Genomic DNA, 6,371 nt, shown 5'->3' with positions numbered 1-6,371 from the left:
GCCATGAAAGGACGATGTGTTAAAATGAAGAAGGTGATGTCATGACAAGCACAAGCAGATGGATGAAAGAAGCTGACAGCTGGTCACTATGGAGTCTTCGAAAGCAGAGCTCATTGTGCTTGTGAAGGGCTGGCCAGGGGAAGAAGGCTGTGCACATCTGGCAGCACAGATATTTCATCACTGTTCTGCAGGGGATCAGGCTTGTCTCACTCCTGGGTCCTTAACTCTGTTTAGCCATCTAACAACGTGTTTGCTTTTCCAGGTACCCAGGAATGGCCCTTCTTGGAGGGCAGACATAAATATCTGGTCATTTTAAAGGGGCATCCTTCATTGACGATTGATTGATACATTACAAGGACATGAACAGGACCAGTGGGGACCCAGTTTTCCAGAGGCTGGTCACTTCTGGGTGCCCTGATCTGGACATCTGTGAGCACCTGCGCCTTGAGCTGTGAAGTCCCCATCACAATATGGCCCCTCAGAGGCTCAATCAGATACTAGATTGCTTCTCTTCCCCACCTCCCCACTGTTTCTTAATAAGGGTGGGGTTATTTCTATACTCCCAATATGCTTTGTCTAAAAAAGCATTTGAGTGCATTTAACCTATTTTGTAGAAAGTTGCAAAGGCAAGAGGAGAGATGCTGAGCAAATCCAAGAAATGACTGGAAATTGGCTACTGAGACCATTTGGCTGGGCAGGATGAGGATATAAATGTGAGATGGAGGGAAAACATTTCAAATATGAAACATGAGTGCAGTAAGTACCTGAGAATCCTATTCTATGGCTGAGTTTTCTCCCCTATATTATGAAGGTGGAGAGACTTAACTGATTTAGGAATAACTGGCCATGCCTAGTTCTGTCTTCCTATCTCCTAGGAGGGAGCAGCCACAGAGAGCCCCTATTCTGCTCTGCCTCTCTGGGGGAATGCTCCTCCCCCTGCCCCAAGACCTCTTTCCAGGCTGGGCTGCATGGCTGATGGGGTTTGGAATTATCAAGCCCACATGCCCACTTGGTTAACAGACCTAATGCAATATCACTAACTTGGTTCTATCAGTAGTAAAAATAGTATTTGAACTTCAGTTTTATTTCTCAACTTATTAAGTGTTCTTTACCACCACACACTCGCAGGAAGAGATATGTGATTTATTGAGGACCCCAACAGGTTTTGCGGAAAAATCACAGGGTTTGAAGCTAGGAGTCCCATGTTTGAATTCTGACTCCATCACTTCCTAGTCTAGGAGATTGGGCAAGTCATTTGGCTTACCAGTTCTCCACAGGTGTTTTTTGTACCTGATATTCCAGGATCCTTTTGGGGGCCTGTGAGGTCAAAACCATTTTAGTAATAGTACTAGGCTGTTATTTTCCTTTCTTGTTTGTTGGCATTTATGCTGAAGGTGTGCAAATTGAGGCAGTGGAACCACACCATACCACTCATTGTGTTCTCTACCACCACCCATTTGCAGCAAAAAAAAAAAAAAAAGCCAATTTCATTTCAGAATGTCTTCAATGATGCAGTAAAAATGATTACTTTTATTAAATCTCAACCCCTGAATACATGTCTTTTCAATATTTTGTTGTGAGGAAATTACACATAAAGTGAGCAATTTTGTAACAGAGTGCTTCTGTTGAGAGCCCTCCCAGGAACAGCTATCCTCAGCACCTAGGGGACAGATTTCTAGCAAGTTCTGCAGCATAGCACCACAGTGGCTTCCCTGCCATTCCATGAGCCACACCTCTGCCATCTGCAGTCAAGTCTGGATCAGCTCTAAGTAAAGGGCAGAGACCACTTTCCTGGTCACTCTATCTCAGCTGTAGGGTAGTGGACGCCCCTATATCTGCTATTGTATTGTTTAGCATCCCCCTTTCATTTTACTATCTAATCCCTCATTACTGCAATGCTCTGTGTAATTTTAAAGTCTTTATATTAAACTTCCTTGTTCAACTTCCTGTGTGGTTTCTGTCTTCTGACTGGACCAGGTTGATGAGATGGTTTCCTCTACAAGGAGCCTCCAGGCTGTCCCTGTCCTGTGTCCAGCAGTGCCCTGAATGTTCATTAAGATTCTGTGGTAGCAAAAAAAGAGATTTTTAAAGCCCCTGACCAAGGGCCTGGTCTTGCATAGTGTGAACCTGGGTGGAGAACACCTTGTCTCATTCACCGAAGACCCCATTTGCTTCTTGGCCTATATCTCTTGTGCCCATTTCTTCTCACAAGATGAATGAAAAAAAAATGCCTTCCCAGCTGCATGGGATAAAGCTAAAGCTGAATAGTAGCTCTGAAATTGGCTAAGCTTCTTCTTTCTTCCGCTACCTGTCTCAGGTCCTTCCTGAAGATGAATGGCTGGAGTGGGATAGCTTGGCTGGCCTTGACACTGCAAGCTGCCCCTCTCCCCACCACACTCAACCTGGGCTTCATCCGGGTCTCTGATGGCATGAGGTGGGGTGGTGCAGCCATGAAGATAGGAATTAATGGCAGACTTGATTGGAAAGACACCGCCCAGGGCCTTCTGGGGTTCTAAGAAACCAGAGAAAGCCCAGGAAGAGTAGGTCGTGAGGACCTGTCACTGCAACTAGAGTAGGTCACTTATTAATACATTCTCTGAACTTCTTCCCATTTCTACTTGTGCCAACATTTCTTTTGCTAACCTACCAGCTCGATTTCTCCGAAATGCCCTATGTCCTGTTACAACCACTTGTCTTACAACCACCTATCACTCTCCTGATGAGTTCCGGTGTAATGCTCTGTCCCTTTCCCATGCTGCTCCTCCTCCCTAGAGCATCCTCCTTTCCCTGGATACGGCTAAGCTTTCAGGTCCAGTACCACATCCTCCAGGAACTCTTCCAGGACTCTAAGGTTGATCTGAGCACCCCAGGTGTATTCCTAACACCATGAACTGGGCAACCAGACTGCCATCTCCTTAAAGACAGGAACTGAATTTTCATCTCTATGCTAGGAGCTAGCTCAGTGCCTCTGTGCCTATATTTTTTAAAGAAAAAAGTACACAGACAAAAAAATAAAGGACTACTTGTCTTATCTGTGCTTGAAGTTGTTCAATGCATGTCTGCTGCTACTGGAGGCTGGCTAAATGTCATTAATACTAATGAAGAAACCAAGGCACAAAATGTTTAGGTGACCTGCTTAAGTCACAAAGCCAATAAGTGACTGAGGCTGGACTCTAACAGGTGGCTTCCCATGGATGACATTTGGAGGAGCTACAGGAGGGTGATGTTCTTGGAACATAGGTCAGGCCGGCCAGGAGGGCATGAGGGTCTGTCAGGTGGTTGCTAAAATTACTTCACTGTCTGTCCTTTTAGGACTAGGGAGGGAAACCCAGGGTCACTGGGAAGCTGTCCTTGGCATGTGGCCGTAGGCATTGCTCAGTGTTCTCTCTGGGGGGTGGTCCACTGTGATGAGGGCTGGTGGGAAGGGGGACTAATAGGCCTTATCAGAGGAACCAGCAGGGACTCCCTCCCCCTGCACCCTCACACACCTGTAGACACAACACTCACATCTCAGAAGCCAAGCCAGACAATTGGAAGCAAACAGCTCTACTGCCCTGAGCTCCAGCTCCCAGGTTCTGGCCCCAAGTGTCATGCGGGGAAATGACCTTGCTGTAATGGTATCCTCCACGTCTACTACCAACTAGCTGTTCTGGTGACCAAACAGATGGGCTCAGAGACCAAAGGGGCTGAGGTCACATAGGTGATAGGTCAATTTAAAACATACAGCAAGAAGCATGGGGAGAGGGACAGGGTAGGACAACACCCTTAGAACATCGTACGAGAGGACAGAAGGAAAACATATGTCACCCTGAGTCATGCCATGCTTACATGTCCTGAACTCCACCAGCACTTCCTGTTCATGGTGTGATTATAAAAACCAGAGCTGAGGTCTGAGCAAGGGGCACAAAAGACGGACGGTGCCTGGGGCCTAATCCCATCAGAGAGACATGGGACAAGTACGACTGACCACAGATGTAACTTGTCAATTTATCTGCTGAAAGCCATGGGTGTTTATCTGTATTTCTAGGGTCTCATAGCATTGCTAATGGGTGGCTCACTGAATATTGAGTGCCTCATGGGTCTCGCGTGTGGTTGATGTATCCTGAACACTTGGTGCTTCATGTACCTCATGTATATTTAGTGTGTGTCATGAATATTCAGTGCCCACTCAGCTCCTTCATCCCTTCCTATCTGTGCATACACACACATACATCACATCCTTGATCTATGCCTAGCATGGCTCACAAGCCATTTGCTTCTACTCTTAGTTTCAACTATCCTCCTGATTTGTTTTTTTTATTTACTAGAGCAGAATCCAACATTCCAAGCCCAGCCAGTGCACATTACACCAGGTCTGTTTACTAGAATAGTAACCCCCAATTCTGAACTCCACTTTGCAATCTGCAAAGGTCTTTCACAAGCATAATCTTATTTCATCTTTGCCACCGTCCCATGAGGCAGGAGTTAACATCCCAATTTGGAAGATGAGCACACTAAGGCTCAGAGGTTAAATGACTTTCCTCAGGCCACAAGCACACATCCATTTGGTGGCAGAGAGGACATGCGCCCCAGTCCTCTGGCCCCTGGTCAAGCGTATTTCCAGTTTTACCAGCCCACCTCTGGGTTATTTTCACTCCCTCAAGGACCCCCAACTCTTGTAGCAGAACTTGCAGAATTCAGACCTTTTCTTCTGGCTCCTGAGCCTGGTACAGTCTGATCTGAAGAAGCTATCACTTCTGGTACCCTGGGTATAACACACACACACACACACACACACACACACACACACACACACACACCAGAGAAAGGAGCTGCAGCAATGAGCAGGCCTGAGCAGCAATCTCATAGGGCCTATTCCAGTCAATGCCTGCAGACCTCACTGCATGGTCTTTATTCCACAATGGGAGTCCACAGGAGGCTTCCCTGCAGCTCTGTCCCTTTGGAAGCTTATCTGCTTAGGCAGAAGGGCAGCAGTTTGAGCAGAAGAGCATCCACACCCTGAGAACACCATAGTCCTGTCAGCATTAAACCCCAGGCCAAGGGCACTCTAACAATCTCTGAGTCCTCCCTTGTCAAGGAAGCCAAGGACCACGGAAAGAATGTTCTGTATGAGTCAACCAGCAAAGCTGCACCCAGGGATCCCAAAGCCACTTGAAACAGAAGCAAGCGTTTGTGCACGAGACAGCCTTCCGCAGGGCCTGACGCGGGGCCACTTCTCCAAGGGTGTGCAATACTAAGGGTGAAGGAGTGGAGGGGGCTGGCCTGGGTTCCCACAGCCTGGGCCACCAGGGCTGCTTGTGCGTGTGCTGCTGCTGCTGCTGGCTGCACAGCCTCTGCAGAGCTGCCTCTTGCTGTTGCTGCCAATGACCCAAGGGGTCTCGATAGCTGGATGAGAGGAATATCACACTTGGTGAGACTCCCCCTCAGGTGAGACTTGATGTGAGGCTAGTGGAAGTCAAACTAAAAACAAGGATCACTTTACTTATATCATTTGGCCAAAAGATCCCTTCTGGGAAATGATTTCTTTGTGTAAAAGTCCTCAAATAGATGTTTCCAAGCAGAACTGAAGCTTGGATTTCAGGCACCAGAGGATGGTAGCCCCCAGTTTTCTCTGGTTCCGAAACCCCTTCGCTTCTCCCCTATTGAAGAAAGGTCCTCCCAGACCATTGGAGAGTGGAGGTGGGACTCTCCTGTGGAGTTAACATGGTTGTGAAGGGTAACAGTGAACCACATATTGAGGCCCGGCATGATGCCAGTCAGCTTACGTGTGTGATGGCACAAGATCCTCACAGGGGCCTCTGGACCATAGAGTCGAACACTGGTGACTTGCCAAAGGTAACTGACACAGCTGGACTTAAGCAGGCACCTTTGTAAAGGCCAGCTTGTGCTCTGGGCAAGTTTGCTATCTCCAGCCAGATGCAGATTTAGAAGTTATACAGTCCAACCCCTCTAATAGCACACATTGCTTTTTGAAATAGATGAATTCAGAAGTTAGGGAATTTGTTGAAGCCTCCACGGATGGCTTTTAAGAACCAAAAGCACCAGACCCCTTGTCAAAATGAGGCCTGCCCTTTCCATCACCCCACCCTACCTGTCTTGAGCTATGTGGCTTCTGACATAATTTTCTTCTGCAAGCAGGAGAAACTATGCAAGCCCAGGCTTAAAATGAAGAGGGAGACAGGAGTCAGCATGGGGCTTAACAACCAGGACTCTTGAGCCTGGGTCTGGCCTAGGACCACCTACCTCCCACCACTCACTCTGTGACTTGCGACCTGAAAGAAAAAGGTTCAGGAACTTGACCCAATGGTTGATCCTCCCAGGAGAAGGAATTCTGAATGGGTAGGAGAAAGTGATGCCCTCGTATCTTGAAT

This window comes from Nomascus leucogenys, chromosome 19 (assembly GCF_006542625.1).
Source record: "Nomascus leucogenys isolate Asia chromosome 19, Asia_NLE_v1, whole genome shotgun sequence".
In the NCBI taxonomy this organism is placed as follows: Eukaryota; Metazoa; Chordata; class Mammalia; order Primates; family Hylobatidae; genus Nomascus; species Nomascus leucogenys.
This window is presented reverse-complemented; position numbering follows the sequence as displayed.